Raw genomic sequence first — 22,865 nt, forward strand, 5'->3', positions numbered from 1 at the left:
TGTTCAGAATGACGTCCTCTACCACCCCTTTCAGGGAGTAACACTAGTTACGGGACACCCTGTAGTAAAAAAAGAAAATATGCAAATTCGGAGCAGAACGTAGCTTTTTAAAGGAATATATCGGTTTTTGATTTTTTTAACTACAGCGCACCTAACCGAAAAGTCTCAAAAAATGAGAGAATATTAGTTGTACCAATATCTAACTACTACATTAACGCAAAAGTAATGCTCCATAATCTTCAATAAAAAATAGCATTTTTTTCGATTTTTGATTTTTCACAACCACAATTTGCGATCAAAAAATTTGAAAAAATTCTATAATATGCGCTATGTAGACCTCAATGTTTTAGAATTTTTATGCAAAACTAAATAGTAGAGGTAGGCTAAAAACTGGAATTTTATTTTTTTCCTTTTACTACCTCCACAGATGAGATAGGAGGTTGAAACTTGGTGTGAGATATTTTTTTTTAATATCAACTGACATATTGAGTGCTTCATTTGGCTCAAGGGCACATTTAACTACCTGATTCGACTAGACTTTTTATTATACCAAAGATTGTACCAAAGATTGTACCAAGGTAATACTTGTGCTAGACACATGCAATAAAAAATTCATGAACTGATGAAACTAAATTCTCTTATACGCTTTGCAATTCCAGTCCCTATCAAAGTCCTTTAAAACAATATATTAGGATCACGTGACCAATATCACAACAAAATGTACCAAAGCATAAAACACCACACTATCACTAAAGTATAGTATTGTATGGCAACAAACTCGTAGGATCCTTTTGGAAAAAAGTGTAAGCAGTACAAACAAAAATTAACTTGCTCAAAGGATTTGTCGTCACTTTTGTGACTTTTTTAGATCTTCATGACCAAAAAAAACAGTGAGTAAAGCCTATGTGGCAACTATAGAAGACTCAATTATATAGCCTCACATTACCAGACAATAGACAAGCATTCAATACTCCGCATCCAAGACTTCATTTATAGACTAGATGAAATGACAATATTCACAACCCTGGATTTAGAAAAAGTATATCACCACATTCAGGTTACATTAAAAGACTGGCAAAAAGCAACCATAATAACTACATTTGGTATATTCAAATATAATGTCATAACTTTTGGCCTAAGAAATGCTGCACAGTCTTTTTGAAGATTTATTGAAAATAAGAAATACTGCACAGAAACAAACCTCTCTAACTAAATATTTAGAGGGTGCTAAAAAATAGGATAAACTGTCTATCGAATGGATAACTGATGCGGAAAATTGGTGAATGCCCCTTTGCTGACACATCCCAAAATTAATATACCACTACGTTTAATTACAAATGCTGCTTACAAACAAGTGGAGTTGTGCTCCATCAAAAAATTAATGGAACATGGAAACCCCTCAATTCTCATTTAAGGAACAATAGTATAGCACCTACAACAGGAAGTTTAATAACATTTTTAAGTCAATAAAACATTTCAAACATTTTATCAAAGGATGTTACTTTATTATTTCGACAGATTACAAACCACTTATGTACAATTTCCTTCAGAGATCTGACAAAGCTGCACAGAGACAACTATGATGAATTCACTATATCGGACAATTTATTACAGACATTATGCATATTCCACAATCTTCCAATGAAATTGCTGATGCTTTGTTGTAATTGGACATGATCAACATATCAATTGTGTTGAACACGCAGCAACCAGCTGCTGAACAAAAAACTGACTCAGAATTGATTCAATTATTGCACAGTAATATATTGCTACATCTAAAACAGTTAAGACTAGACGATACAGAAGAAACTATTTATTGTGAAGTCTTGGATGAACAACATTAACCATATGTGCCAGCAACATTGACAAAACAAATTTTCAACAGTATACATTACCTTTCACATCCCAATAGTTAGATAACTATCAATAACAATCTAACTAACAACAAACTTGTCTGGCTCAAAATAAATAAGAATATCGTATAATGCACTCGGACCTACATTCCTTGACAACACAGTAAAATTACCAAGCACGTAGTAAATCCTAACCACTGTGTGATTGTTTCAAAAGAGAGATTTAAACATAGGTACATTGACATTATTAAGTGCTTTATCATTGATAGATAGCTACAAGTATTGCTTGACATTGATCGATAACTTCTGTAGGTGACCTGAGACAATCCCAATTCAGAACATATCAACTAACACAGGGCTACAAATTTCTTTGCCTTTTGGATAACAAGATTAGAAGCCCTAACCACAATAACTATGCTTATAATCTGAAGGAGCAGGTTTGAGACTCTTACCAATTTAATAGAATATAAACGTATACATACCACAGCATATCATTCAAACGGTGTAGTAGAAAGATAACACAGATAGCGTCAATAATGTACCATAAAAAAAGCAATTGGGTTACAATTCTTCTAACCGTGTTACTCGAATTGAGATGCAATTTTAAAAAGGATGTTCGCTCAATAGCAGTGTATATTGGATACATTTTAAGTGATATCCATCAGTGCTTTCGACAAACCGTCTAAAACTTGTGTTTATAGGAAATCATAAATTGACTAATCTTCCAAAAATATACACGAGGATAACTGTGTCTTTTTACCGGAACAAGTTTGGCGGGAACACAGACTAGAGACAGAACCAGAGGCGACACTCCGTGTCGGCATCTTTCGTCTCTCGAAAACGTTGTCCTTTTTGTTGTATTTCTTCACGATGTGCTTAGGGAGTTTTTAGCATAGTTCGATTCTCAAGAAGTGCTATGGGCGCTTAGATCATTCTGCGTATTAATTAAATTAAACAAAAGAAAAATAAACAAACTAATTAATATTTAAAAATAAATTTAATAAACTTAAACAATTAAATTAATCTTTATAACTTTTTTAATTAAGTTTAAACAAAATCAACTTTTAAACTAATCGAACTAAATTGGATTTTAAAAACTGAATTTTAATATTTGAGACTGTGAAATGAAGAATACGTGTTAATTTGTTTTCCCCAATAAAATTAACATATATTCTTAAAAGAGTTGTTGATTGGTTCCCTTATTATTCTTCACTTATTAGATGAGTATTTTACAAGTTATTTATGACATTTATTTACAATTTTATCTAATACAATCTAAATTTTGCGCGTTACAAAATTATACATTTTGTCACTAGGAGGTGCCACTATGACATAATGTGTAGAGTTCTACTTTGAGAAATATGAATCTCTACCTTACCGATGTATGAAGGGATAAATAACTTGCACTGTGATTAAATCAACAATAAGAGTGAAAATATATATTTGACAACGATAACTTATAACAATGTAAGTGCGGGTTAAAAAATCTATATACAACGTGTTCGCGCACTAATGCAAAAGTCGCCGAGTTAAATAGCACTGAATTTCCTTAATAACGCGTCTAATCGTCTATGCGTTCCACGAGAGAATGAGACTCTCCTACGCGCGGAAATGCACATTCCGCCGCCCTTTCAAACCGGAAATAGGTATCGCCACAAATGTGTGGGGGCTTTTATCAAAGCAGGAATCCCACTTTATCGACTAAAGGTAATCGGCTAAAAATAGTCACTCGATTTATCAATGAGAAGAGGTTCAAAAGAGTTTATTCAAAATTGTCTTAATTGTTTATAATGTGAATAGTATAATATTCTTTATAATTCACTATTGCACATAGATACATACAAAAATAGTTCGCGATTAAATATAAACTTTGTGATGTGACACGTCTATTCACAAGCACAACAGGGAAGTGAATTTTTCTGCCCGAGGGAAATCCCCTTCCAGGAAAAAATGTAAAAATTACGCGGGAGAAAAATGCACCCTTCGGCGGGACGGTTGAGCGGAAGTAGGTGTCGCCACAAATGTATAAGAATTGCCTTTCTGTATTTTAATGATCAATTAATTATTAACTTCGCAAAAATAACTAATTATATTGGAATTAATTCTGAATTTAATTTTAATACATGTTCTTGAATTAAGGTTTGATTACAGAATGGATAGTAAACGATTTTGCTTTTAAAATAAAATTGAATACGATCAAACGACGATAGCTTTAAAGTTTAAACATTTATTATTTGTTCACAAATACAAATAGAACTCTTCTTGATCGACGGCTGTGATAGCAGGACTCTTCTTGACCGACGACTCTGATGATCACCACACACATTTCGCTTCTTTCGAGTTTATTTTGCAGAATTTAGTTGGTTAAATGTGGCAGCATACGACACTTTAAATTAATTGTACAAACGAGTGGAAGATTTAAATCTAATTTTGAATATATTTATAATAAATTTTCGGTATATTACTAATATTGTACTTTGAGGTATTTGCATCAATTTGACGACGTTGCAAAGTTGAGAAAGAAAAGAATATACAAAAATTATTACTCTACAAATTTGAAGAATATGTATTATGGAAATGATTAATATAAATAACTTATGAGAAAAAGAAAAACTATATACCACAACAAATGAAGGATAAGTGTATTACAGAGATGTGGCAAAATATTTATTACAAATAAATTACTGGTGAATATGCAGATTTAAACTATTCGTCTCGACCACCATACTTCTACACTATGCACACACACCCCCTGATTTTTGTGATTTGGGCATTTAAATTGGTTGTGCCCTATAATCAGAAATTATGGAGATTTTTAGTGTTCCTTGCACAAACATTTTCCCATTGTTAAAACAAAAAATTGTTGAAAGAGCACAAAATAAGCTGGTAAGTGAAGTCAGACAGAAAAGAGGGGTATATTTTAACAACTACTACTCAGTGAACAATTCTAAGCTTTGGTTCCATAACAAAAATCTTTCAAGACACTTAACAGTTTAAATCAACAGAGCAAGATCAAATCATTTTAATCTGAAACTATCGTTGAGGAAGATCAATGTTGTGCAGGACACTAAGTGTCAATGTGGACATCCTATTGAAGATATTCAATAGTATAACAGCACAGGAAAGAGATATTACAAAGATTAAAGTCCTGCAAGATTTTTTTACCATACAAGATAAGAAATTTCTGAATTAAACCTAATATTACAGTTTTGAAAATTATTGATGGATTCTATAATTCCGTTTCAATTCTATAATTGAATAGTTAAGTAGGACAATGATTAATATTAGTATGTACATAGTTATATTAGAAGAGAACTACGTGAATGTAACAAAAAGTTCCTATATGCAATATTTTATAGTTTTATAACTTTTCTTATTCTGTCAAAAGAATTTATATTTGTATTTAATAAAGATAAACACATATAGGTCCGTATTGGATCTGAAGTGTATTTCAATAAAAAAAAAAATTGGTTGTACCCTCTGTTTCTCTCTACGAAGCTTCAAACACAAAAATTCGACTACCTACTGGCAAGGCTTTTAGCACCTCTTACTGGTATAGTGTAGAAAGCCCCTTATGCTAAATAGGTATTCCATAACTAGTATGAGAACCGAAAGGGGGTGGTAGACTGGACGATTCTGAACAACTTTTTCCTTTGCTAACATAATGTTTAGAGCTTCATTTTTGAATTAACTAAAAACTCTCGCCAATGACAGTAACGATACTGCGTCGGTATAGCATCGGTATAGTAGAAAGTTGTTAGATGAAGGCTAATCTAATAATAAATAGAAAAATTTGAATTATTGTTGAGTTATCATCCATTTATAAATTAGAAATAATCAAATTAGTTCTATATGTTTAATTATTATAATATTTATTAAGCAAAAAAATACAAACTAATGAATTCTTCATTAATCAAAACCAAATTAATCAAAATTTTTCCGAGATATTACAAGAAAATTGGAAGAATTTCTAGTCCTGGATAGCAATTTGCAGGGGAGCTTCAAATATGTATAATAGTTAAATTGAGGGTAATGTTAATCCCTGCTTTATATCGGTACATAAAGTCACAAATATGGTATTAATTTTATAACTTGAAATATCTTTTTATAACAAAATCGTTATTTTGTTAATAGTTAGTTAAAAATGAGACGTCATTGCGAAAGCATTAAGAATATTTGTCATTGAACTTTTCCATTAGTTAATTAATTTGTAATTAGAATTTAAAGTTTAGTGCTTATGAATTAAAAAAGTTAATTTAATTAATTTAAATTATAAAAGGCAGACAAATTTTGTAAATAAAATTGTTAATTAAAATATACGTCCCAGATAAATACAAAGTAATTTTTTGAATAATTGGTGAGTGTCAATAAAACATATATACCTTATTGTACGGAAACTTAATTATTATGTTCCGATAGTTCTATGCTTGACTGTTAGATGGTACTAGCAATGCTGTTTCGAGATAGTGCAACGAAAATTAGAAATTTTAAAATGTATCTGAGAATATAACTTCTAAAATACTTTCAATTTTTTAAATTAATTGTTTCACAATGAATTACTGTTTTTATATGTTCCTTTTACGTACAATATTCTCTCCGTAAGCGTGAGAAAGATCTCTACCGTATGAATAAGAGTTTTATCCCCAAAACTAGGGGTAGCCCCCTCGCAATCAGTCGAGCATAAAACGCGATCGGTCACCAAGTCGGCCAAGATCGAAAATCTTGAAACAAACTAGCAATGGGATCATTCTATGTCAAATCGACCATTTTTGCACCTCACCATCTGCGATTTTCCTCTAATCAAAATATGTTGCAATCATATTCTTTGAAATTTCCCCTTTAAAATGAGCCCTTCAGAACCAAAGAGTAGGGATGCAACAAAAAGCGACACTAAACAAAGAAACCTACCTCCTACAGAGAGACAGAGGATATAACCAATTTTAAGTGCTCAAATCAAATGAATCGGGGGTGCGCATATGCACAATGTACAAGTATGACGGTCAAAAAAGAATAGTTTAAACCTGCACATTCACCAATAATTTATTTATTTGTCTTAAATATTTTGTCACATTTTTGTAACACATTCATCTGTATTCTCTTGTGATATATGTATAGTTTTTCTTTTTCTTATAAGTTATTTATAATAATCATTTCCGTATTACATACTCTTTAAATATATTTTGTATAGTAATCACTTTCGTATATTTTTTACTTTTTCAACTTTTCAACGCCGTAAAATTGATAAAAAATACCTCAAAAGACAATATTAGTAATATACAGAAAATTTATTACAAATATATTCCAAATTATTAAAGGTTAACATTCAAGTAGATTTGTTTGATTTCGATTTCCCGCTAGTTTGTACAATCAATTTAAAGAGACACCGTTTTCGAGAGATCAAAGGTGCTGACAGAGAGTGTCGCCTCCGGTGTATTCTGTGTTCAGAACGATGGAACCCTGAAAATTGACGTTACTATCAACTAGAAAAGGACGCGGTGTACCTCCGTTTCAAGTGATCGAGTTGTGCGCTCTGAAGTGATATGAATGTGATCCATTTGTTCGGTCATGATTTGAAAATATTCAAATCGTGAAAATTGTTAGGTTCCAGAAAACGTGACTGACAGGGCAGCTGCGCAATATAAAAGCAAAAGGAATTATATTAATTCAACTCGTAAATTTAGCGATTTCGATGTTTCTGCAGAAAGATAATATTTCGCAACAACTCATGGCAGGGGATAGTATTGGACGGTATTAGAGCATTAAAAGACTTACAATGCACACTAACCTACAAAGACTGTTAAAAAATCAAAACCCTTAAAGATTTATTTGAATGGGCAGAATCATCTTTTTTAAACGTAACATTTAATTATGTAACATACAATGAATACATTAAACATTCTGATTATTTACAACCTCATTTTTTAACAATGTTATCAGTAACAGGCACTCGAAGTTTGAGCAATTTTGCACCATTATTAAATGAACAAATGCTATGTAAGACTTGCCCTATGATAATGATACATCTGTGTTTAGTCTAATGAAATAGTTATCATTATATTTTTTGCCACAATTGTTAATTTCACCCCTCACAATTCTCACGGTTTCCATCGAACAATGACGCCTTTTTTGTAGAATATAAACAATGAATGCAGAAACTAATATCTGTAAATGAAGTTATGATTAAAAAATGTGTCATTAGTAAAGAATGGTTAATAATATACTTTTCAAGGTATGAACAGGGTTATTTAGTCGTGTACGAAGTCTTGTATTGCTTTGAGCCCTGTGGTATAAACCGACCTATCATAATTGCGGAAGGCAGGATTCGCCTACCTGAAACAGAGGAACACCGCGTCCTTTTCTAATCGATAGTAACGTCAATTTTCGGAGCTTCATCGTTTTGAGGGGCTCATTTTAAAGGGTAAATTTCAACGAATATGATCATACTTTTTTTTAATTGAAATCCTTTACGTCCCACATTAAGAAAAATGCAAAAGAAGGATTTGTTAAAATTTGTCGATATTATAAAACAAATTGACGAAGTCGAAAAAATATTTTATAATAGTCCAATCATTTATTAATAAAACAAAAGAAAAATATAGCTAAATCGAATGAGTAGTTTCTGAGAAAAAATTCGTAAGTGAAGCCTATTTTACCCGGGCAAAAATTGTAAATCTCCAAAGCTTGTTATTTCTTAACAACTTCAAAATCGGCAAAATGATGACTTAAATCCCCCTAATTTCACATAAACTACAACATATTTTGATTGGAGCAAAATCGCAGATAATAAGGTCCAAAAGTGATAGATTTTGCGTGGAATAGTCCAATGAAGAGATTTCAATTTTCTTATTTTATATTATTTTTTCAAGAAACTTCTATTGTTGCATTTGTATCGTTTTTCTGACTAAAATGGCACCAAACAAGATATAATTATGATCATAATTACTTATTTAGCACACCAGGAAAGTTTCGGAATTTTATATTTATGGCAGGCTTTACATTTACAGCAGAGATACAAATTCATCCTAATGGCTTGCTATAAAGGTAATTTTGAGCATAATTATATCGTGTTTAGTGTCATTTTAATCAGAAAAATGAGACGAATACGATGATAAAAGTTTCATTGACGACAAACCAAAAATTTTGATTTCTCTTTGCTTTTATGTCGCTACTCGTTTCTACGTTTGACAGAGTGGAAAGAATGTAGTACTTCTTCTATAAATGCGAGACTGCAGACCTGAAGTATCCACGCATGTGTGATATGAGTGTAAATCTCAATATAAAATTCCATCATAAAAAATGTTAGTTTATGTTCTCATCTAGCTCTTAGAATCACCTTTCTGAAATTTAAAGTGCACAATAAAATAGCGTTCTTTTCAAAGTGACCATGTACTTTTGTAAGTTTGAGTATTTATGAACTTCGGACCTGTTCTCCTCGTCCGCCATTTTGTCCCAGGAAGCCTGATTTGCATTTTCATGTACATTAAATTGAATGATATCTACATATTTACAGCTGTATATTAGTACTACAAGATGATTAATGAAACATTTGCCTGTATACAAAATATAAAAAACCTTTCAGTGCAATACTGAGTTCAAAATAATGTAACCAAAAAAGTGACAGAAAGTCACTTAAAAGTATGTATGTATTTTACCATAATCAATATTATCCCATAATGATTTTTGTTCTATTCAAAATGTTGTGCAATTTTTGCTAGTATTTAGATAATAGTTTCAAACTAATTACATATTTTACTAGCATATAACTTTTTTTACCATTTATATACTTATAATATATAATACAAATTTCAACCAAATAACGTAAAAACGTATACCACATAATTCTTTATGCAGAAATAAATGGAAAATATAGACTAGATTTTTTACTCCCGGCTTAGTGTTGAAATAAATCGTTTGAAACTTTACTACAGTCCTCTATTGTTATGACATTTATAACTATACGAATGTTTTCTGTGCGACGATTTTTTACATTCAATTGTTCTTATTGTATATTTTTGTTAATCCTGAAGAAAATAAAATTTAGTTTTCACAAAATCTTTTCTAAAAACACCCAAGAATATTTATTCATCATGTTTTCCTCTTAAGATTTGTAACTGACGTTTACACACAAAATTTTATTTAAAATTGGTCGCTTTACGAATACTTTCCACGCCGACTGTATGTATTATACTTCACTACGCTTCGACATAAAAGTCAGAAGTTTTCTAAGTGACAATTATAATTACTGGATAAAACGTGGAGGATGATTGCTTGGCTATCACGGTCCTCAAATATTACATTTATCTTTTATTTATGAAACTAAATTAATGAAAAAATATACAGTAAAGGTATCTAAAGTCAAAACCAATTAGTATAACCAATTAAATGCATATTTAGGGAACTAAAAAATCAAAACACGTTACCGAAGGTACATGCTTCCGTAACGGGCATAGCTATACATTCGACAATGGGGCAATAATTTCAGCTATTTTGCAAAAGAAAAAGTACAACTTGTAGCGTGCGGTCATCGCGAGTCTCTTTGTCTCGGCTGCGGATTTTTCCACGTGTAACCGTTACACGATGCTCTTCTGACTAGTATATTTCCAAAAACGGTTACGCCAGAGGTGATGTGCAATTGTCTCGTAGGGGTACGCGTGGCGACGGGCGTGGACCCCGAGACATTCATTCGGTGTCTTGAGCGAACGTTCGCGTTATTATACGGCTAATTCTTATAAATAAATTATTATTTGTTCATAATTTCCAAAGACTTATTTCATTCTCACCTAAACCTAGAAACTTATGTGATAGGAAATTTTTCTTGTATTTTTCTTTGAAATTAATAGCATTCACGTGCTGTCTATGCATCGTTTACAATTACAATACATGTTTAAAATGCTTCACGGAAAATAACGCTATCGTAACATGAAAGGAATGGAGCGGTTCTTGAAATGTGATCTTCTCGAAAATTAGCCGGAATTCAAAAATTCCACATTTTTCCCTTATTTTCTCATAAAGAATTAAAATTTAAATTTGAATTAAACTTAAGACTTCACGAAAAATTGAGATTCAACAACATTTATTGCTGTCTCTTTGGGAAAGCAAATATTATGTACATATTATTTTTTTTTTAAGTTCTAGGTACTCTGAAGTCTGAATAGAATTTTATTCAATTCTCTCATGAAATAGAATTATATTAAACTTACTATTGTCATAGAAATGTACGGAACGCTTTTCCAAGATTGAATTACATAGAATGCGATGCCACATTATCATCATATGGCATTCCTATAATTAAAATTATATGGACTCCCAATTTTAAATGGAATCATGTTATACATACTTTTCAAGTATAATTGTACAACACACAATTATAATTAAAATTGTACAGAATTATGTTTTAAATAAGATACCATTCAGCTTTTTCTTGAAATAATATTATATGAGTACGAACTGTCGAAATGATTCTATTCTGTTATCGTTTTCAGTTACTTATCTTTTCTACATAATATTTAGCTGTTGTTGAATTCTCATTTTAATTGATGAGCAAAAATAAATCTATGTGTTGAAAGTCACTGGATCTACAATAAAGAAAAGCCTTTCTTTCTGTTTCCAGAGTCAACAGAGCCCACACCGTGATTATACTTAAGGGCCAATTGGGCGAATACGTTGCAGGCCCAGACAGTTATTTTTCCTAAGGAAGCAGGCGACGGTTTTATTATGCGTTTTAGAAAAGTCTTTTCGAGTCACTTCAATAAATTCATTTGTTTTTATAGATACACACACGGGATATCACCAAAGTGTTACACGCGGATTTTAATGAAAGTTATGTATCTGGTTGCTTTTCAAAAATTATTTGACACATATATTCATATATCTGCATTTATGTTGAGGGTGTGAAAATAGCCCTCAAAGTTGGGGGTTGAAAACTCATTTTCTTAGATGTCTCGAAAGCCAGAGAGTGCAAGCAGGTGCTATTTTTTAAATTAAATAGTTTTGTGTAAGGAATTTATTCGATTATGAAAATTTCGGGAGAAATTATTTATTTAAATAACTTATTAAAAAATTAAATTTTTTATTTAATTTTTAACAAACAAAATGTACCTACTACGAAAACAAATCTCAACAATTGCGTCTGTAAAACGCGGGAGAAAAGTGTACTATCCTTGCAAAATTGAAATAAACAAAAGATTCCATCTTTTCAATGATTCCAAACTCGTATCCCCTATTTTGATGCATATTGTACATCGTTAATCTGCTTAACAATCAAACTGCATTTAGAATAAAAAAATTAAATGAAAAACTGAATTTTTTAATATTATTTACAAAAATAATTATTGCCTACATTTTCGTAATCGATTAAATTCCTTAATCAAAAATATGCAATTTAAAAAAAAGCACTTGCTTATACTCTCTGGTTTCCGAAACTTAAGAAAATGTATTTCCGACCTCCAACTTTGACCCTTTCATTGCGGCGCGATTTTGGAGTAATCCATCAACAGGGACGACGCGTTAGACGCATGTCGGTCGCTGCGCCGTGCAGACCAGTGACCATAACAGTATTCGGAAATTTGATACTATTCGTAGGACTTGAAAAACAATCATAGGAAATTGTTGAAAATAGCAAAAATAAATACAGAAATATGTCGGTAATTTGCCAATAAGTCGGTAATCAAGTATGTATATTCATCTACTATCTATATCAGGGGTCGGCAACCTTTTTCGGATGGCGGGTCATTTTCAAAATAAAATTTTGTATGCGGGCCGCACATTCAAATGTAACTTAAATAGTGCTTTTATATCATATACGAGTATAAATACATTAAGAATAACATGTATTTCTCATTACCCATTGTAGTGAAACGTCATACGGTTGTCAATATGAACGTGTTTACGTGCAAAATGCACATATGAACATACAGTAGCAAACTGGCGAAATGAAAGAATGCTACACTTGTTAAGCGAACCGTTGCGTCGTATTCGCTGAAGAGCGGGGACTAAACTTGCGCAGTAAAATAGGTTTCCCAATATGCTTCTGTTAGCGCGCATTTTTGTCACCGGCCACATTTCGGCACGCTCACGCTCTAAGTTTGTTGATTTTTCCTAAAATTATATTGGTGCTTTGGCGGGCCGCACAAAAAGTTGCAAAGGGCCGCATGCGGCCCGCGGGCCGCAGGTTGCCGACCCCTGATCTATATGATACCGCTCGTTTCAATTAGATCCTCAAATGTTAAAATAAAATAATATCTATATAATTATTCTTTACTATTCTCTCTGCAATTACAATATCGTACACGTATATTAAAAGGTCTTGTGTTTCATTTAAAGTTCCTTTCTTGTTGTTTCTCGTTTTAAAATAAATTCATTTAGTGTTCAAATTGCGTAAATTGTGTTGTCTTATATTTAATAGTTTTCAATATTATATTATAAATCTATATTCCCATTTCAATCACAAATGAATTAAATATATCTATTATTGATTTATTTTAAGTAGCCTTTTATAAAAATGTAGCAAAGCTACATCACATTCCTTGCATTCATACCTAGATTCTCGACGAATTTTGTGTTTACTGCACATTTTCGAGCAGGATTTTTTTTTTAGAAAACGGATTAAAATATGTGTTGTGAAAATGTCTTTCAATAAGACGTAATGAGCGTATATTTGGGTCTCTTGTATATATCGATGAACATCTAGGGACGTATATTTACGTCTTTCGTGTATATCGATAGACTTCGCAGGACGTATACATACGTCTTTCGTGTATATCGATAGACTTCTCAGGACGTATATGTACGTCTTTCGTGTATATCGATAGACTTCTCAGGACGTATATTTACGTCTAGTGAAAGGGTTAAAGGCTATTGTTAGCCCCTCAACATAAATATTAATAGATATAAAAAATACGTATCAAATGGTTTCCAAAAAACTACGACATATGTAAATTTCATTAAAATCCGCATATAACACTTTGGTAATGTCCCTCGCCAGTATCTGTTTTATTTAAATAAATAATCACCCTATCTTCTAATAGCTGTAAATCATTTTGTGAATATTATGTCTTACTAATCAATTAACTGCCACAGTTAATTTCAAAAATCCGTTCCAGAATGCATAATTAAAAGAAAAAATTGCAAATTTTTATAATAAATGGTATTATAATACCATTATAATATACCATTATAATATTAGTCTAATGGATTTATATAAAATATATCGATATTTTTTATTCAAAGAGGGGCAGATTAAGATACATGCATAACATTAAATATAAAGTACCACGGATACTGGGTGTGGAACCTGGCTTGTTACCGTATGTAACGGCACGTGGCTCGCACGTTTGGTAGGAAATAGCACTGACCACTAACAGATGTTTGGGTACAGGCAATTAAGCCTACTTAAAGTCTGTAAGTTGGCTAAATTATTTTACACTTTATACACTTGCCTAGCTGAATAGACCTACCTTACAATAAACGCTGGCAGCCATATTCCGTTATGACCTGTTCAGCCATATGGTCAGTGCGGCCCGAAAAAAGAGTATCGTGTAATAAATGTATAATTTTGTATGTTTTCCTCTGCCAAAAATTCGAAGTGATTTCGAAGTAGGAAATTAACTTCATCCTCTAAGTTTCAAGGGGTAACGCCTTTCTGAAAACGAAAATATGTATACATATACAGCTGAAGGGTGCTGGAGAAAAGAATTACAAGTTTAGCTTCCGATACATTACTTACTCTCATTTACCACCTTGCAAACATATTTGTTGCGAATATTCAATACCTTTTTCACGACACTATATTTACTTCAGCGATTTTTTAATAATTTCTATGACTGTGTACTGTATTGTCAAGGCTACTGTTCCAAACATTTTTTCTCTATATGTAATATCGTCTCTCGATCTTTACTTTCCACATATTCGCAAAAATATTTTTATGTCTGAGGTAACCTTGGATTAAATTAGAGATAAACTATTAAACATTATTCTCAATTATTATTAATAGCAATGTGAAAAATGTCTGCCATTATATTAAAAAATGCAACTATTTATGTACTCAAATCATACTTTCGTCGGAACAAAAGTTTAGTAACCGATGTATAGTATTACTGTTCCCAAGTCCAATATTGTAAAACATTCATCTTTGTTTCGTGTAAAGAACGTTCGATATTTTGAGTATGTATACTACTATCTGGAACGGTGAAATTCGTTCTGCGGTTCTCAGATGTTTATATCCTATTTTATAGAGCAAATTATAAAGTTTCCATCGACCTGATATTACCGCAGAACCCGATTTAATCTATTTTTTAATTATATGAAAGAAAGTCTCAGACGATCTATCCGGAATTGAATCAATAAATAAACGTTTGATTCTTCGTTAGATACCCCTAAAAATCCATTTTTCCCTAAAAGGACGTCCTTTATTAAATTTACGTTCTCTGATTTTTGTTTCGTCAATTTTAACTATTATATTTTCATCTCCGACTTGAACTTTTCTACCTTTTCTTTTTCTAAAAAAAATTTGTCGTGACGATCGGAACATCAAGTGAGATCCAATAAAATGGCAGATAGTTTTACCAAAAAGGTGCGATTGTTCAAACCGAGAATTTTTTTATACACTAATTTTTAAATTACACTCTGCGTTGAAACAGATCGGGTTCCGATTTTTAAAATAAAATGTTGAATAGCATGAAAATGTTATTGACCAAGTTTTATTTCTTTCTCGTATTTAATGCACTATGTAACGCTATGAATCACTATGTTATAATTCAATTGTTATATCCATTACATCTGCCCAGAAATTCATATAGCTTTGTTTATCTTATATACCTTATCTGTAGCTATTTACAAACATGGTACAATCAGGTAATTCTTCAATTATATTCACATCACTTTAACTTTGTATAAACAAGATTTCATGTTGGCTAGAATTTAAACTTGATTAAAGAGTGGATAATGTAACTAGGTTGAAAGTTAACTAGACAGAGGTGGATAGATGCATAGTTATTAAGTTAGGTTAGATTATGCTTTATGAGACAAATGTGCATTGTCTACATTAGCACGCAGTACATATAACTGCAACGTAAAACTAATTGAAATTTTTTGCGAAAAAAATTTCTCAAAAACGAAAATCAAGCGGCGGTAATATGTATAGAAAAAAGTCGTTCAGAATAGTGACCTTAACACTTTGCCGGCCGCTGTCACGTATACGTGACTTTCTTCTGCCAACCGTTTTCGGCCGCTATCACGTACGCGTGACTTTTTTTTCTCCAGCGGTAATGCTTAATTTCCATGTTTGTGTAGGGAGATACATTGTTGCAGAACAATGTTTGGCGAATAGGGAACTGTGGTTTCAACTGTTTTACACTCCCAATTTACCATATTGTGTTTTACTGAAATATTTAAATACTCTGCCAGCCGCATCGAAGCGGGAGCTTGTTCAGTTAGTTTGACACTGTCCGTCACTGCCTCCGAATATCGGAAGCTTACATTAAATTTATTAAAAATTATAAAATCTCTTTCGAAATGTCATACAACGAGGAAATATATGCTGTTCCGTTATCAGACGTGGAGAAAAGTTCTAATAGAGATATCGATAGTGATTTAGACAGTGGAAGTGATATCATTGTGAGACAATTCGAAATTTATCACACAAAAAAGAATATAGATCCTAAAGGTTAAATTTTTTAAGTAAAATGTTTAAATAATAATTAAAAAATGTAAGATTATGCAATAAAAATGGCGTAACAGTTACTTCAATGCCTTTTTTAATAATAATTATATTGCAACAACTTGCGTGAATCTCGCCGGCGGCAGCGCGTCGGCGATTCGAGAACTGTGCGGCCGGCAAAGTGTTAATAATATATTTCAGACTCATCGAAGTCGACGAAGAATCGTTAAAGTAAATAATTATAGTAATAATGTAAAACCGTACTGTATTACCAGTAAAAGTACGTAAAGAAAAAACAACCTGGTAAGAAAATGAAAGAGATGATTCAACAGCAAGTTTAATATATTTTGATTAAATTGAAAAATAATTTTTGCAATGTTGAAACTTATATAGAAGCTTTTATTCTGCAAATTCTACATCGAGGTCACATTTTTAGAAATTCGAAAAAATTACTATTGTATTCTTTGAAGTTTCCTGTACGAAATAGCTAAAAACTACTTTTAGTGTCTTCTCGATTAACGTCGCAATAAAATGTAGTAGACGACCATCACGTCCAGTTTTAATAGCGGTTCGCTACTATGGTCGACTGAGCAAACAAAAACCAGAGGTTTTATTTGTTCCTAGATATTGTGATTTATAGTTGCAGAAGATTTTTACCTATCCTGCTGTTAAGAATTTACTGTTAGTTTATAACAATCGATTTTATACTGCAATAGATGCCTATTCGTTTTCTAATTTTTTATACCAATAAGTTAGCGCACTGTCAAAACCACAGGAAAGTAGTGAGTCTTTTTCATCAGAGCGACACAAAGAAGAGAAGTCAAATGAATGAATAAGATTATTTAAGGCAGTGGTGTCAAATACATTGTATGAACATGTACTACCAGATACAGTTTTGAAGAATTCACAGGTTTGTCGAAAAAATACCAGCAGGTCAGAAAAGGTTTCCCACGTGTATTCGAAAATAAATTATTTAAATTTTACATTTATTTTTTTCTTTGATAAATTTACAAACATAAAATATACATCAATTCTAACTACATATCATTAATTCTATGTAATTACATAGGTAAATGTCCCTTTAGTATATTGTTGAAAAATTACAGAGTTTACTTCCAAATATTTATGAATATACCAAAATGTGGAAAAAAACTGTACACAATAAGTGTTGAATATGTACTTACGCTATGGTTTGCCGAACTTTTCGAAACTGCACGCGGCGCAGAACGAACTCTCGACGCCACGACAGACCATGATCGTCATCGTTCTTTTGTTCGATTCTCGACCGGTGGCAAATGTGCCGAATTTCACTCCTTGTCTTTTAGAGCACGAAATACTAACTTTTAAAAATTATTTCAAAATACTATAGATTCATGCCAAAATTCAACATATATATAAAAAGCTAATGTTATTTGTTACAAAGCGTTTTAGAGATAAATAAAGCGCTATTAAAATGTAACAGACATTTTAATGATGAACTTAACCAATTTGTAGAATTGTATCAGTCACACAATGTATGATAAGTTTGAGTAAAGAAAAGTATTAAATGTTATCAATTATTACCATGCGTTGCAACAAAATTTTAAATTGGAAATGTTGAACAAATTAAAATTTTTTACTAAAAATTTAGCCATTCCAGGCAAAAATTATTTTATCAACGTCAGGTGTAATTTTGTAATAATGTTATTTTTAATGTAGATATTAAATATTCATTTGTTAATCTCGGCCTATGTGAAACCTCGGTTTTTTTACAGTTCACTATTTTTGTAAATGTATTTTATTTGCTTTTAAATTCCATTTTATTGTTTTAGTACAATCAACCGATAAAAGTAATCTTGATTGACCCTTATAGTGTGAAATTGGGGAGGTTTAAGTTTAAAGTCATCATTTTGTCAGTTTCAAATTTGTTAAAAAATGACAAGCCATCGCTGTCCACTTTGAAAACAAGCTTCACTTGTTAGAATCGAACGTTGAAGACTGACGACTGTCGCCGAGCTTCCTTTATTTATAAACAACTCAGATACTGTGCGCGGTTCCCTTTCGTACATTACGCGCCTATTTTGAACATACATTTATCGCTACACACTTACAAATTTTTATTTCAGAAATTTCTTGCCAGATACAGCTATGTTTTTTTCGTTTATTCATAAAAGTTTGGGATGGACTTTCAAAAAAGGTCACTCCCGATTTGGATAAACTTTTTACCAAAGTTTATACCTGATTAGAGAATAAAATCTCTAAGAGAATTTTTGGCAATAAGGCTTTGTTTGCCTCCCTCCTCCTTCAAACTTTGAACACTTTTTAATTTATACCTCTAAAAATATTGATTTCAGAGAAATAGTTGCAAACAAAAAATAAAGTTCTTAAAAAGCTCTATAAAAAGAAGTTATATATATTTTTTTCGTAAAGTTATTCTTATTGCTGTTATGACTCGAATTAACTTTTTATAGGTATAATTATACCGTAATAGTCTACAATCGTATTTCGATTAAATGTGGGCTTCGATTTAGTATACATATATATAGTAGGACAGTTTGGAGAATGAGCATCACAAATATGGCGATTCCAAATGTCTTTTAAGGGGGTGGAGATATAGGGGTTGAAAGTTGCGATGAACTTGAATTTCACTTGAACGTACGAGTATACATCCGCGGTTGTGTGTCCGTCCGCAAGTGACTATCGCATTTCTGCTGTTTTGACCATATAACGGCTACATTTAAAATCAAAATTAACTAATATTAATAATTTTGACATTTGCTGCGTGGTATAGACTACCGCAGTATATACAAGTGTATTAAAACTATGTATTTTAGTAAATTATAGGGTCATAATTTATAAATTGCAGGTTTAAGATGTTAAAAAGGTGAAGCATCGTATTCCTTATTACATGCTATAAATGTACCAGTCGTCTAATTATTAAATCCTTTTAACCATGGGATTAAAAATACAAAGCAGGTAAAGTACCATTTTCGTCACCCTATGTCGTAAACGTAAGTCCTGCTTTAAGAATGGCGCCGACGGTGAAGAAAACGATTGTTCTCAATAAATTGAAAGCAAGTGAAAAAGAAACTCATTTAGTACCCCTTATAATTTCTTTAGAAAGAAATGACGATTATACCTCGTCTTGGGGCGCATTTTTTTTCATGGAGCATACTGATTCTTAATATGGGAATCCATTGATACAAAAGATATATGCTGTTAAAGTTTTGTAATTTTTGAGTGGTGTATAGCTTACTTTATTAATGTAACTAGATGAACTTTATTATTCAATAAAACACATATTGTGTTCGAATCGCGTCCATTAAAAATTTTAATATGTCAATATTATTTCGACGAAACAACTGTCGCTATAAGTATTTACAGAGGTAATGTGGAAATTTATTCTCCTGAAAACGTTTACATGCTCTCATCCAATCCTATTTGCAGTGTGATTTCATTTTTTGAGGACGCGCACTGTTACTGGGTAATATTTATTTATTAAGGGGTAACACCACTCTACGATTTTCAAAAAGACGATTTTTTTTGACTGAAACGATACTTTAGGGTCTTAAGAACGGAATACCGTTTGATTTGTTGTAGAAAACAAATTTTAAGTGGTTCAATTATTAATTTTGCCGCAGCGCCTCAGAGCGCGCACTGAGTACTCGCGGTATGCTGCAATTCATCGCTTTCGTATAACAATAATGTTATCATTTAAAATAATAAGTTTACTTGTTACCTACAAGAAAAACAGAAGCATCGAGAAAGCTAGAGAAGGTGGCAAACACTGATCTGGATAGCTAAATGTATGGCACAGGCATTACAGATTAGCGGTGAATAGAGAATTTGAGGATTAAAATGTTCATAAAACTTCAAACGCGTTTTTCTCGAAACCAGTTTCGAGGACGGATTTTTTGGTGACTATTGCATGAATTGAATTGAAATTTTTACAGTAGCTGTACAACAATATTATCCTTGGAAGTACGTAGCCATTTTTTGATTGAATGTAAACTTTTTTTTTATAAATAATTTAGTGCTCATTTTTCACGCAAAAAGTCGATTCATTCCTTAAAAAACGCATAACTTCCACAAAAATTGATTAATCAAAAAACCCCTATGTACTTCCAAAGCCAATTGTATATAGATTATAAATTCTTTTGATTTTTTATCCCACGATTCATACATAACGAGAAATCCGTCCTCCCGTGGCGGTGTTTTTCCAAAATGTGTTTCCGACGATGGGCTCTGTCGCCACCATTTTGTAGGAAAATGACAATAAAAAAATATTTTTTTGTAGTTCAATATGTGTTAAATAAACCCTTTGAAAAGAAATTCTTTTCCGTTTGTAGTTATTCCAAAATAAATTGTCAAAGTTAGGCCTCTTTTTCGGGCTCTAGAGTGGTGTTACCCCTTAAATATCATTGAAAAGTCATATTCTTTTAATTGAAAATTCATAATCTTACTGAAATTGAAAGTAAATTATATTTTTCTACGAACGCTTTATTGTGATTAACAGCCTTATAGAATATATACATCTCCTTCTGCATTGAATCCTGTGTAATTTTTAAAATAATCGTTTACTTTTATAGCGAGTGAATGCTTGAATGAGTGCGAGATACGTGCCGAATGAGTGAGAACAAACGGAATAGAGCGACAGGTGAAAGATGCGAAAAAATGGTTGTATGAAGAATGAAAGTTAAATAAAAGAATATTATGTTTATAAAGAGATTGTGACACTTTGCTGACACGATTATATTTTTTTTTACTTTTCGAATTAATGGTTAAATCGAAATGGTAAAATTTTGATCAAAATGGTGGATCTTTAAACATATATAAAAATATTAACTAGTTAAAAATTTGTCCAAATTGTTAGTAGGAAGTTTTGTAAGGTAAGTATTGAGAAATCTTCTCACCAGAAGTGGTTTCTCCACTCTGTACTCAATTCCTTCAGAAACAATATTTCTATTCATTTGTCCTACACGACGACCGGATGTTTGCCTTTGCCAATGCCTCGTGTTCCATCAGCAAACAGTCCTGCGACATCCGATCGCCATATGACTTGAAGACACTAACCATCGTTGGCCTCTTCGATTGCCTGCTCACAATCAACCTTTTCTCTAGACCTCATAAGCTGCATCCCTGTCATAAATCGTTCGAAGGCAGAATAGTGATGACTAATTGTCTTCGACAACTCTTAAAAATTCGTTGATGGTAACCAACTGTTTTATAAAATTTTACTGCGACTGACCTGACCGATATTTAGTCCAGCCATCACAACACGTATTTTTTGTATTTAAATAAGTTATATACCTGAACAATGATTGGACTACTAAATTATGAGACGGCTCCTAATAAATTCCGTTACATAAAATTGTTGTACTAGTTCGTCTATATTTATCGACTAATATTTAAAATAAATTTTAACCTCGCTAATAGGTATGAGAGGAAAGGAAAGTCAGTAATTTCGTTAAAAACATTTATTTATATTAGAACTTGTAATTATTATACTGACATGTTTCGGTCATAAGCTGGTTCTTTTTCTTATACAAATTATAGTACTTTGGAAAATTTCCGTATGCTGGGCACGAAAGCATTTACCTGGCATCAGTAAATTTTTCGCATATACAGTTAATAATTTCGGAAAATTTAGAACATCTTCCGTGTTTCACCACACAAGTAGATCGCATTTTCAATTGATTATATTACATTTGAAGTATCTATAAAAGTAAAAAATATATCAATCATTGTGTCTGAATGTATACACATATATTTATGTACACAAGTGTACTTAAATTATATAGAATATATCATGGTGTATATATGTATACACGGATACACATATAATATATAAACACATTGTATAGTCACATGTATGCTGGTATAAATAGAAGCAATGCGTATGCACATATAACATATAATGAATGATATATTTTATATTTTTACAGATATTAGAAATGTGTAATTAATACAAAGATATGACTTAATTAAGCGAAGAAAAATGGAAAGTGATCTAAATTTTTTAAAATTAATTATACACGAATAATATATGGTAGAACTTAGAGTATGTAGTCCAAATTATAGAACTTTCCCGTACATAAAAAAATCGTATAGCTTTCTAATTTAAATTGTATTTTTATCTACAAAATGATAAGGAAACGCGATATTTGCAGTTTCACAAATACTCAATTTATTATTAACAAAAGATCCTAATAACGCAACGATCCTAATAACTAGATTAAAAATTCGAAAATCTTCGAAGATGTACATTTACACGTAAGTGTCACGGAGCATACTACCTCGTTTTTCTTGTTTTCGTCTTTTAATGACTTTTTATTAGCAAAGAATAATACTAGAAACACAAAAAGAGACCAAGATTA

The 22,865-nt window shown here is 31.7% G+C and overlaps 1 long non-coding RNA gene across 2 annotated transcripts; it reads right to left on the reverse strand.

Moving 5' to 3' along the window:
* Positions 1-14,075: 14,075 nt before the first annotated feature.
* LOC143263965 (uncharacterized) lies at positions 14,076-17,873 on the reverse strand. 2 transcript variants are annotated; one of them, XR_013037252.1, is made up of 4 exons: positions 17,694-17,873; positions 14,578-14,789; positions 14,309-14,493; positions 14,076-14,250 (listed from the first exon to the last, which is right to left on the reverse strand). It is a non-coding gene; the product is annotated as an uncharacterized LOC143263965 (long non-coding RNA). The 2 variants fall into 2 exon arrangements; XR_013037251.1 differs by having other exon boundaries at positions 14,076-14,493; positions 17,694-17,866.
* Between the last annotated feature and the right edge of the window lie 4,992 nt (positions 17,874-22,865).

This window comes from Megachile rotundata, chromosome 2, assembly GCF_050947335.1.
Source record: "Megachile rotundata isolate GNS110a chromosome 2, iyMegRotu1, whole genome shotgun sequence".
NCBI lineage: Eukaryota > Metazoa > Arthropoda > Insecta > Hymenoptera > Megachilidae > Megachile > Megachile rotundata.